At 38.8% G+C, this 13,301-nt stretch overlaps 1 long non-coding RNA gene across 1 annotated transcript; it reads right to left on the minus strand.

Moving 5' to 3' along the window:
• Positions 1 to 226: 226 nt before the first annotated feature.
• On the minus strand, positions 227 to 8,165 carry LOC119867046. Its single transcript, XR_005369165.1, has 4 exons — positions 8,035 to 8,165; positions 4,902 to 4,999; positions 737 to 950; positions 227 to 647 (listed from the first exon to the last, which is right to left on the minus strand). It is a non-coding gene; the product is annotated as an uncharacterized LOC119867046 (long non-coding RNA).
• Positions 8,166 to 13,301: the final 5,136 nt, after the last annotated feature.

Genomic DNA, 13,301 nt, shown 5'->3' on the forward strand with positions numbered 1-13,301 from the left:
AGGAGAGCTGCTTGATTTGTGTCTTGGAAAAGCCATTCTGGCAATAGTGAGGAGGATGGTTTTGCAGGCATAGAATTAGGGGTAGGGAGATGGTAGTCAGTCAGTAGTCCTGGTAAGAAGTGATGTTGGCCTGAATTTGGGCATCAGCAATAGGAACCCAAAGGAAGGGATCTTTCAGTACTTTTCTCATGAAGCTCCACCCCGTGGACACCTTCTCCTTCCCACACTGCACCTCCAGCTCAGCCTCCAGGGTTCCTTTGGATGTTACATCTTCAAATCTGTCTGGGGTTACCTTACCCTCCCACATTCTACACTGCATCTCATGTTGTTTTCAACTCCCAGAGCCTTATACAGCAGTAATACTTAGCAAACAAATATTGAATGGAACAATGAATGAAAGAATTGAAATAGTTTCTGATTTCCCAACCTTTTAATAAAACCCACGGTCCAGCTCATTGCAATCTTGTTGCTGCCCTCATTCAAAGGTAGGACAGAAAACTGGACAGATGTTCTGACCAAGCATGAGATATGAGTCATCTGGTTGTCATAGTGCATTGTTGTGTATGTTGATTCATATGTAGAATCATCTCCTCTGTCTTGGTTCTTCTTCTAAGAACTCTAAGTGACAAATGTCAAACAGTATATACCTTAGGAGAAGAGGGAGAAGTAGAACTCAAGAGGTTTATTCTGTGCAATTTCATAGTTACTTACATAGACAGGCAATTAGATTACTTACATAGACAGGGCCCCTTCTTCATACTTTTCCCAATAAAAAATTGAGCCAAAGCCTGGTGGGATGGTGACAGGTGAAACTGGGCACACACACAAAGAAACAACTGAAATATTCCCATCAGTTGAAGATCCACTGTATAGCATTTTGAAGGCAACAAAATTCCTAGCTCATAATTTGAATAGCCTGTCTCATCTGGTTGTCATAATTTGTCTTTGATCTAGAAGTAAAAAATTTAAGAAGTAAACATAACCTGCACATGGTTATTTATAACAGCTTTACTCATAAGTCTCAAAGCTTGGAAGCAACCAAAATGTCTTTCAGTAGGTGAACAGAGAAATAAACTGTGGCACATCCAGATGGAATATTCTTCAATGCTAAAAAGAAATGAGCTATCAAGCCATGAAAAAATAGGGTGGAACTTTAAATCCATATTACTAGGTAAAAGAATGCAACCTGAGGAGTGCCTGGTTGGCTCAGCGGTTGAGCATCTGCCTTAGACTCAGATTATGATCTGGGTCCGGGATCAAGTCCCACATCAGGCTCCCCACAGGGAGCTTGCTTCTCCCTCTTCCTGTGTCTCTCCTCTCTCTCATGAATAAATAAAATATTTTTTAAAAAAAGAATTCAACCCAAGAAGTCTACATAGTGTATGATTCTAACTATATGACATTCTGGAAAAGGCAAAACTATGGAGACAGTAAAAAGATCAGTGGTTGCCAGGCAAGGTGAAGGGGAGAATAGGCAGCATGCAGAGGATTTTTAGGGTAGTGAAAATATGCTATATGATACTGTAGTGATGGATATATGTCACTGTGTATTTGTCCAACCCCCAGAGTGAACTGGAATGTACACTGGAATGTGGGTGCTTTGATGTATCAGGGCAGGCTCACCCTTGTTTAAAAATGTACCACTCAGAGGAATAATGTTAATAGGGGGAACTACACATGTGCAGGGCAGGAGGTATATAGAAAATATCTGAACTTTCCCCTTAGTTTTGTTATAAACCGAAAACTTCTCAAAAAGGTAAAGCCTTAATTTAAAAAAAAAGAAAAGACAAGAAATCACAAAATCGAACAAACAACTGTGGAGTAACCTTAATGACATCAGCTCCAATGCATATAATATTCTATAGCTTGGCATTTTAGCAAATAACGCAAGGCTTTCTACTTTTTGTACAAGTTCCCAAAAGAGAATTCTGACAAATTACGCACACCCTGTGCACATCATAGATTGCTTTGGAAAAGCAGAGCTGAGATGGGTAAAGGATTCAGGGGTCCAGCTTGTGTGGAACCCTGCCCGCTTTTGCATGACAAAATGCATTCCTGTTAAAGAAATGAGCAGCTGCAAATAAACGCAAGGGTGGTGGGGTCGTTAATGTAGCTCTCATATACCATGGCAAGGAAGAGCCTGTGGCCTCTGACTCACTGGCCAAAGGCAACAAATAAGCCACACAGCAACTCAAAGAGACACAGAAAAATACAACTAGCTCTTCAGAAACCATACAAGAGCAATTACCATATTTTAGCATATGGTTCCACACTGAATTATTTCACAGTTATAATTAGGTTGTTAATGCGGTGCAGAATTGGAAGATACACTAATTCGGTGTACACTTTATCTAATCTGCTGGAAATGCAACATTTAGAGGGCCTGACTCTTCACAAGCAATTAAAAAGGATTTCTTCAATGTAACTTTAATATCACATTCTGTGTGTGTGTGTGTGTGTGTGTGTGTGAAAGAGAGAGAGAGAGAGAGGTTCCATCCCAGTTATAGGCACAAGCAATACACTAGTCTCTGATTTGTTTCCATTCTTTATCATGTATGATTCCTTTCTTTCTTGCGTGCTTTTTTATTTATTTATTTATTTATTTATTTTTTGCCTTTGGTGAATTAAAACTGAATTTTCTTCTCCAGGACACTTCTCTGTTCCAGTCATAGTAAATACCAATTTCATTTCCATCCTATTATTTTTCTAATTAAGCATTTGTCATGCAAAAGAAGATCTGAGGTGCCTGTGCTTTCCATTATGTAAAATATTCAGTTATGATAATAGCTTTGGGATGGCATCTTGAAGGTGTTATGGAAAAAAATCTGGGAAGAAATAAACTGTATTTTACCTTAGACTTTTGCCTGTTTATTTTCTCCCTGGTTTGCCACAACTGCTAATATTGATAATGGCCCATCAATTGTGAAGGCTATAATTAGCATCCTTCAATAAAAGTTCTATTGAATGCTATCTAAAATTTGTTTTAAGGTTAAAAATATAACCCCACATCTCATTTTTTCTCTTCCAGTCACACTTAGCAAAACCTATAACTTCTATACTGATGAAATGTGCTTCTGAGCTCAAATTGTTTCAGAACAAAGTAGGAATATGCCAGAAGGACAACTTGGTATTTCTTGGCAATTCTTTCTTCCTTCTTATGACAAATCCCAAGGGGCTAGGCTCTGTCAAAGGAGAATTTATTTTCTAAATCCTTTGAACACAAAGCTTTTTCATTTTTCTGTGGCAAGATATTTTTCCCAGACAAACATTGACAATCTCATCGTATGTCTATATTTAAATCCATACACATCCTATATATCCATACATATATATATTCTATATATGTGTATATATGATATTAGGTGTATTATATAGATATACATGATATTATCTATCAGTTTATAAAATCTTAGACTTTAATTTTCAATTTCCATAGTTTGCACAGAATATGCTGTGAAACTGAATTTTATAAAGGTGAAACCATCTATTTCTTCCCAATTTCTCAAAATGTCAACTGAGAGCTTTCTTGTCTTAGAAGGAACCCTGGTGCACATTTTGAAATTGCCAACTCCCAAAACACATTGCATATGGCCTGTATGTGTGTCTATCTGTCTGTTAACGCTGCCTGAGCAGAGTGCTAGCAGTTGAATCTCACTGTGAATAGCTGCATGCTCAGTATTTTCAAAGGTGCTGCTGTGATGCCCCATCAGACACCCCCTTTAGTGGACTGCTGACTCTCCCCCAGCAGCCGCCCTGAGTGTCGGTTGTGGAAGACTTACATAGGCCCCCACCTCTGGGAAAATTGTCCTGGACTAGCCAGTCTCACCCAGGAAGTTGGTGGGGGGGAAGCCACAGTTAATGGCTGATTGATAAATGTCCCAAAGGCTGGTGCCTGGAGCCCTGAGAGGGCAGCTGTGTGGTGTGGTTACTGCTCCAGAGCACCCTCCGACCTGGGGCCAGGCCAAGCCACTCACCTTACCTCTACTGCTTCACTCCTTCCCTTCCCTGAAGAGCCCTTGCTCAAGAAATCGCCTACATTCGAATGCCTGTCTCAGGCTTTGCTTCTAGGATACTTCTTTCAATTTTAGACATGCAATTTTTCTTTTTTTTTCTTTTTTTTTTAAACTTTTATTTATTTATGATAGTCACACAGGGAGAGAGAGAGAGAGGCAGAGACATAGGCAGAGGGAGAAGCAGGCTCCGTGCACCGGGAGCCTGACGTGGGATTCGATCCTGGGTCTCCAGGATCACGCCCTGGGCCAAAGGCAGGCGCCAAACCGCTGCGCCACCCAGGGATCCCTAGACATGCAATTTTTCTAATCAATAAAATATAAATAATTCCTGCCTCATCTTTTCCTCAAAGTCATGGTGGAAATAGCAAATTATGTGGAAAAATTTTGTAAACAGCCAAAGCAATAAGAATATTTTGCAGGCAACGTGATGCATTCTTTATTTTAATATTTCACCTTAGATTCTATGAGAATACAGTTGATTTCTAACAACTTGTGTCTTTTACACTTTAGGCTAATGTCCATCTTGGTCGTTTTATCACTCCCTAACATCATCTGATTTGTAACAGTTGCTGACTTGAGTGGTCACTTTGCACACCTGGGCTCTCCAAGGTGAATGTGTGAAAGAGATGTGAGTTCCAAAAAAGGATGGTGTCAGTCTAGACAGCACACAGCACTCACCAAAGGCCACCTAAGCAGGAACCCGAGGCGTGGTTTTACCAGATCTTCATATAGTTTTAAGCTAAGCCAGCCACCAGATTTTTTTTTATGTGAAATCTCCAGGTTCTTAAATGCTGACAATCCATTAAAAAAAAAAAAAAGTTAACACCCTAGTATTCAATATTCAAGTAAAACATGACTGGGGGCCTAACGGGGCTGGCAGTGTGTTACCTGTGTCCAGATTTAAGCGCCTGAAATAACAGACCAGGAGATTCCTACTGCGATCTCAGCTCCCAGTGCTGTGCTCAGCGCACAGTAGATAAAAGGCTCTGCAAGAACAGAACCACCATCAGCAATGCAGGTTTCCAAGGAGTTAAATGAATGACCGCTAGTTTTAGTAAACAGTTTTCCACTCTGTAAAAATTACTTAGCATATGATTCCTTTCCCTAAACAGTATTACAACATATGCAGATTTTTATTCACTTGCCAGTCTGCTATTGCACAACTTTTCAAGGACACTTAGTCTATTTCCTGATCTATTAAACAAAAATAATTATGCCTGACCTGAAAATAAGCAAAAGCATGAAAAGGGGCTTTACAAACAGGGGCGATCAATTCAGATGTAAAGAAATCACTGTTCTCTAAATTCTGCCCTGGGATCTAAATCCCGTACTCAGAAATTTGAAACCAGGGAACAGAGGCTCTCTTATCTTTCTCCTAAGATGGTGTTTCCTTAACTGTAGTCAAGATTTTTGCTATAAAAACTGCATTATTATTTTCTATTACCATTAACTGTCTGATCTTTTTTTTTTTTTAAGTCAAATACGTTTTTTCCTAACTACCAACTATCTTTTTCAGATACCGACCTACCTTTGTCCTCAGCGATAATATATATGAATGCACAGGTTTCATGTCCTAATGTCCTAATATTTAACTTTCTACAAACACATACATACATATACTCATACATAGGTGTATGTATACTTTGCATATATATACATCTGTGTGTATGTGTATATATATCACATGCATCTGTGTTCCCATCTAAAACCACCTTGCTTGGGGCACCTGGATGGTGGAGTGGTTGAGCATCTGCCTTCGGCTCAAGTCGTGATCCTGGGGTCCTGGGATCGAGTCCTGCATCAGGCTCCCTGCAGGGGAGGCTGCTTCTCCCTCTGCCTATGTCTCTGCCTCTGTGTGTCTCTCATGAATAAATAAATAAAATCACCTTGCTTATCACCAATTTTATGTCTTCCATTTTAGAATATTTCGCCCACCTGAAATAGTAGAATTTCACAGGAAGATTTTCCACCTCTCTCAGTCTATTAATTTACTCACTGGGCATTTGTCACCTACTGTCTAACTCATGTAAACCTGGAACAGGCAGGAGATTAACATTATTGGTTCCACAAAATTTTAAGCCACTCTAAAAAGCTTTGTGAGCCCATGTGGCTAATGAATTTCAGGTAGGAAACTCATGCTCCCAATCTCCCAGCTCCAGATTCCTGTGGACTTGGTAACATTCAGGAATCAAGAGGGCAACCCCAAGAGAGCCATATTCATAAAATGCTTAAGCTTTCTTCTTAGAGTCGGCCCCAAAGGAATCCAGGTGGTGCTACTAGCGAGTTTTAATGCAGCAAAGTGTGGTGGCGCCCTTCTCAACAGCTTTCATGCAGGAAGCTGTCTGGTGCTATGTTCCTAACTAACCACCTCCCACCCCCACCAGCATTGTCATTTCTAAGGTTGGCTTTAGCTATTTAATAGGATAATGGCATTCAAACCAGTCTCCATTAGGATATGAGATGACGTTAATAATTACAATCTCTGTGTTTAGGTGGCGTCTCTCCTGGCAAGTATTAAGAGTTGTACAAATGATATCTCATTTTCATCTTCATGACACCCTTGTGAAGCAAGCACTTTTTATTGCATTACTACAGAGAGAGCAGCTGAGGCGTGAAGAGGTTAAATGCATTGCCCAGTCTGAGAGCAGATTTGAGATCACAGATCTCAAACCTGGTTTGATGCTGTCTAAAGAAAGTATCTGTAATGTGTTTGTGTCTGGGTTTCACACCAAATGTAGGGGATGTCTCTAAAAATATTTACATTTAGGTCTCTAAACTCATAAGCTCTTTAAATTTTGCATTCTGTGGGGAATAAATGACATGTGCCTTCTCGAACTAGCAAACAAACAGAGGTCCAATGCTGGAGTCTGACATAGTAAATATCATCTGCCAGATAACTTATTTAATAAATCTTTATGTACCAGGCCCTGTTCCAAGTGCTTTATAGATTTCTAAGTACCGTTACATTCCTCACTGTACAGGGAAAGAAAGTAAGGAAGCTAGACAACTTGCCCAAATGTCCCACAGCTGGTAAGTGGCAGAGCTGGGATTCAAATCCACTCAATCTTGTTTCTGAGTTTATGCCTTTAAAGTGAACATCCTGCCATCAGCAGGCTTTTAATAGTTATTTGTTTGAAAATGTACTATGTTTCTCTCTCACGCCAAATTTTGTTGTTGTTGTGTTTTTTTCCTGTCAGTGGTTATCCTCTTAATCCTAATTCTAGGCATAATCTTCTCATGTAGCCAATGATTCTGCCCCCATCCCAACTGTGCTTATATTCTAAAATGGATGACCAGCTGGTATTCTAGGAGAGTGACTGGAAAAGAGGGTTTTGATCCATATCAATCATCAATCCATTCCACTCAGAGTCTTTCAAACACCTCCCAAAAGTATAGAGGAAAGAAAATCCTTTTTTTTTTTTTTTTTTCATTTGTGCTTTGGAAAAGGAAGAAAAGTGACATTCACCCACCAGTTCATCCCACGATTGGGGTGAGTTTTTACAGTAAGTAAAACTATTTTTCACAGGTGACTTATGCAATATACCTTTCATTTGGAGAGTGTTTTCATTGTGTTCTGTATATTCATTATCTCATTTGATCCTTACACAATCGCCCAGTGAGATAATCAGGGAAGTGATTTTTATAAGCGCCATTTTACAGATGAGAAACTGAGGTTCAGTGTTGTTAAATAAACTTGTCCACAGTCACTCAGCTAATGAGCTACAGGAACAGAATATGTCCAGTGTCATATGTTAATAATCCCTATAAATTATCTCATCTTATATGATGCTTAATAACTTATGGTGATATCATTGCTAAAATTAAGCATATAAGCCAATAAAAATCAGAACAATTCCTACTTAGGATTACAGACAGGACACTTGAGAACATTTAGTGATTTCCACATTCAGCTCCCGTCTCATGTTTGAGAGAACATGAAATAGACTTTCCAGGGTCATCAAAAGAAGGACTCCTGTGTGGCTACTCCTACCCAACCTGGGACTTGTAACTGCTTACTTACCCAGACACTGCCCATTGCCTGAAAGAAGGGACCCTCTAGGTCCGAAGATGAGCCGTCTGCCTTGTTTCAGGAATGTGTTCTTTGTCCCCTGGTGATAGACGCTGTGTGCTGGAGAATTAGTTCACTAAAGAAGGAATGAAAAGGCAATTCACTCAAATGAGCAATAGATGGACTAGGCATTGGACCCTGAATGTCAAACTGCCAAAGTGTATCTTTTCTATTAAATGTCTTCTACAGAAAATTGGTTATTTTTCTCTTCTAGTTGCTAGGGCAATTGCGATGAATTGCCACTTGTTATTTCAGATTTTTATACTTAGTTGGCCTATTTTTTTATTATTATTATTATTATTATTATTATTATTATTATTATTATTTGTTATTGATATTCCTCCAAATAGGTCATTATTACAAGCATTGGCTTCTCTCCTCTGCGTAAGATCTTTACTTCCACTTGCCTAGAATCCAGGTGTCTGATGTGACCTTCTTTGGTTGTCTTTCCTGCTGCCTCAGGATTTTCTGGAGTTTTCTTCCCAAGTCCCTTTCCTTGAGAACTTTACTCCATCAGTCACAAGCATATCACTCCACCCTCCCACCCCACTGTGTGCCTTAGCCTTTCTCTCTTCACTGGAACATTTCCCTTTATCCGCCAAGAAACTTAAATCTTTTCGATTCCTCTGTACTTTCCCACTCTTCATGCACATTGTCTTTGCTGGCTTCAAGGACATTAAAACCTAACTTTTGTCTCTTTGCAGTTTGTTCCATTTACTTGCATTCCTCCTCCTACCCTAAAACACAGGTATTCTCCAAAATTTAGTCCTCAGTATTTTTATCTATTCTATAGAATTTCTCCTTTGGTGATTTAATGTTACTACTTTGTGTCTGATGAATATTTTGTCAAGTTTCCTTTGAAACAATAGATCTCTTTTATTTATAAATTAAAAAATGTGATGCTCTAAGTAAAAATTTTAACAAATAGGAAGCGGAAAAATATGAAAAGACTAATATGCCATGACTACATGTATGAGACTTACTCTAAAATGGAAGGGTATCTCAGTATTAGGGAATTTATTAATATGATTCACCATATTTATAGATTGAAGGAGACAAAACTCATATGATTATTCTACAGATTTTGAAATTTGATAAAATTTTAACATCCTTTCTAACAGGTCTCAATATTAGGAATGGATGGATAGGGATCCCTGCGTGGCGCAGCGGTTTGGCGCCTGCCTTTGGCCCAGGGCAATCCTGGAGACCTGGGATCGAATCCCACATCGGGCTCCCGGTGCATGGAGCCTGCTTCTCCCTCTGCCTGTGTCTCTGACTCTCTCTCTCTCTCTCTGTGACTATCATAAATAAATAAAAATTTAAAAAAGTTTTTAAAAAAAGGAATGGATGGATAGTATTTCCTTAACATGATAAGATAAATGTCTTTCATCTCAAAGGTCGAAATTATCCTTAATGGGAAAACAGTAGAAATACTCTCATTGGGTCAAGAATAGAACAATTATGCTTAATAACACCAGTATTAATTAATACTATTCTAAAAGTACTTTTCAATACAATTAGATAAGAGAAAGAAATAAAATATAAAATAGCAAAGGGGAGGAGGTAAAATTATGGTTATTAGAATATCTTAGAGAATCAACTGAACTATAACAAATGATAAAGGAATTTTGTCTAGATGTGTTGGACAATGTGTAAGAATACACACAGTCTCACTTTTTGCTGATAAGAATATAAATTGGTACTACTAATATGGAGAACAATTTGGAAAGAGCTATAACAATTAAAATATGTGTAACCTTTGGTCTAATAATTTCATTTCTAAGAACATATTCTTGTACTTGCATATGTACAAAATGATATGGATCAAGAGTATTTTTTTGCAGCTTTATTTGTACTACACAATTAAAAACAACCATCCATGAATAGAGAACTGGTTAAATAAATTATGGTGCATCATGCAGAAGAATATTATGTAGCCATTAAAAAGAATGAGGTTAACTTTATGTGTACTGAATATGGAACTACTTCCAAAATACATTGGTAAGTGATGAGAGGAAGGTGTGAAACCACGTGTATGGTAACTTACCATCTTTTAACCATGTTAAAAGAAAAGAAATGGTTAAAAGCATGAGCATGAGGACATGCTTGTGCTCATATTTAAATACCTAAGGAACTTCCAAAAGTGGTTGCCTCTGGGAGTGAGACTGGAAGACTAAGATAAAGGAGCGAAAGGAAGATTTATTTTTTTCCTATATGATTTTTTGTTATTGATTGTTAGTAAAACAATAAAAAAGTATTATAAAATAAAAATGCTTTTAAAAAGACCCCAAAACAAACAAACAGAAACAACAGTAACACAAAATCCACTGTCTCCTAAGAAATAGAAAAAAAATTCACATGGAATCTCTTTAGTAGCTATTGCTGTGTAACAAATCACTTCAAAGCCAAATGGCTTAAAACAACAAAAATGTAATATGTTTTACAATTCTATGAGTTGACAGGGCTCAGCTGGGCAGTTCTTCTGCTCACAGGGTATAACTGAGATCACTCAAGAGCTGCTCTTGAATGCACAAGATGGTGCCTCAGCTCCAAGACCTTTCTGTGTTCCCACTCATCATTCAGTAATCCTGGGGCTTCTTGACAGCATTGCAACCAGCTTCCAAGATCACAAAAACAGAAACTGCCTGCCTTTGAAGGCTTAAGCTTGCAGCTAGTACAGTGTCACTTCTTCTGTGTTGTAGTGATGGTCAAGCCAATCTCAAGATGAATTCAGATTCAAGGGGAAAGGAAATAGACTCCATCATGTAATTCAAGGAATGGCAAGTAATTTGTGGTTATCTTTAACCCCTGCAAATCTCCCATTTGCTCAGCTCAAATCACCACAGCTATACAACAGCTATTTGGAGTTTCTTAAGGTGTTAACAGATCTGGGTCAGATCATCTTATGTAACTCTTAATAGTTATTGTTTCTCCAAAAGAACAAAACAGCAGCATTTCTGGCCTTAGGTTAATAGAACAGTAATTTTATAGACTCTTAAAATTCAAGAGCTCCTTTAAAAACTGTTTAAAATCCAGCTAGAATTTATATAGGTCTGTTTTATAGATACCAAAGATCAGATGGCATATCTATAAAATCTAGGGAAAGTAGGTAAAATGAATTTTAATCAACCTTTCTATTTCAAAAAGAAAAGCTAATATACTTCTGTAAAGAAGATGAGTATTTCTGGAAGGCAAAAGCAACCATGAATCAGAGATATCAACAAGCTCTATTACTAAGAGTAGAGACAAACCTGCTCTGGAATCCCAGAAACTCAGGAGTGCCTTACTGGCCACCAGGAGTTCTGCTGGCTTCCTGGAAAGACTGATGAAAGAGATGGAGGGCCCAAGATAAGGCTACTGGTTCACCAGAGGTTAGATATGCTGTTGTCTATCATCCAGCCTTCTCATGGGTCCTCAAGTATGCCTTACTCCCTCTTACCTCTGAGTTTTTGCACCATTCCTCTTTACTCTCTCTCCTTACCACACTTTCCCTTTTGGCTTAGTTAACTCCTCTTCATCCTTTAATGAAGGGTTTATATATCTCAGCCATCGTGAAATTTTCTTTGAGCCTACCCACTTCCCAAAATTAGGTCAGATGTTCTTGGAGTAATTCCTATTTCTGTTGTATAAATAATTTTGCAAAGCTGTCCCACCTCTTCTCTGGAGTCTTAACCCATTATCCCAAGGTGAGCCCCAATGACCATGTCTATACATGAAGAACAGCTTTCCTGGCTCTGATCAATTAGTCCAAGGCAAACACTACACTCAAGATGGATGAAAGACAATCCCTTTTGAACTGAAAGATTTGGAGTTTTGATAACTAAGTCACATTAATGAAGCACAACAGAAGGAAAATCTATGAACTCCTACCAAAGAGGTAGGGCTAATTTGATTCTTGCTTAATTATCTCCTCCCTGTATCCTGTTAGGCACCTCTGTGACCATCTCTTTCTTTGATGAAGCTATCCAGAGTTGTGTATAACTCCCAACCAAAGACTGAACATAATTTATACCAACTGGAATGAACTCATGTATGCATGGATAATGAGTGGTGTAAGTATTTGTTCTGTGTCCTTTTCAGTGCTAGAATGAAAGCTCTGTGAAGACAGGATTAGATGTCTGCCTTGTTTGGTGTTATATCTTGGACACCAAGTGGAGTGCTTGGCACATGCAAAGTACTCCATAAATATTTATTGCATGGTAATAAATGGAAATACAAAACTGATGAAGTTCTTTGGGAAGAGACTTCACTATGGTTTGAGCAGGAGGCTTACGGGACCATTGTCAGTTTAGATTCTGTATTGGTGAGAAATACTTTGAATGGAAGCTCTTGGTTGAATTACTTAGGTAGTCACATAGCTCAACCTTTGGAAAACATCCTGTATTATCTGATGGCAGAAAGAGTAAAGTAAAAAGACCCTGTTTACCTTTGGATGCCAAGATTTGTTGAAGGAGCTTTCTTACTATAGATGGAAAAATCTTTCTAAATTTAGGCAGTGCAGGAGAGGGGGATGGTAGCTCTGTGAAGCAGTGGATCCTGCAGAGCCGTGTAGCCCATTATAAACAGACTGGTGAGAGGGCAGCTTTGCAGCAGGAACAAGGCTGGCAGAGTCTCTGGTGGTCAGTATGTGAGCACAGAGCAGCCGTGACAGCCCTTTGCAGCAGGAAGAGCAGCTGGAGGTAGATGGAAACAGGGGCCAGAGGCAATCTCGTTTCCTGTCTATGACAATTCCCTGGAAACAGGGCTGACAGAGTTGAAATTTCAGTATCCATAGCGGTTCTAAAACCACATAGAGTTCTAGGGTTGCCCCCTACTCCCCAAGCTCTTCGCACTTCCAGGCTGGTGTCACAAGGGTAACACTATCTTAGCTGCGTCCTGCGGTATTCTAGTAAGAATTCCTGCAGAACACAGGTTTTTAATTCATCACAGAGGTGTGTGTCTCTTTGTAAATTTTTTTTTTTTTTTGGAACATGAACCTGCAAGATAACTTGGTCTGATGTGTGAAAATTGAGTTTAAAAAATGGGAGCTTTTTATTTCTCTACTTAAGCTATCTACTTTCTAATTGCCCTAAAAGATGAAACAATTTTGCGTCAGAACATGTCTTGATAACAGCCCAATTCTTGATGCAAAACCGTCTCTGAACTTTAGAATGATATCCAACTGAGAGTCAAAACCTGATTTCCCCCGGCAGCCACAATACAGTAACCCTCAATCCTCG

The sequence above is a fragment of the Canis lupus genome, chromosome 14 (genome assembly GCF_011100685.1).
Source record: "Canis lupus familiaris isolate Mischka breed German Shepherd chromosome 14, alternate assembly UU_Cfam_GSD_1.0, whole genome shotgun sequence".
Lineage (NCBI taxonomy): Eukaryota > Metazoa > Chordata > Mammalia > Carnivora > Canidae > Canis > Canis lupus.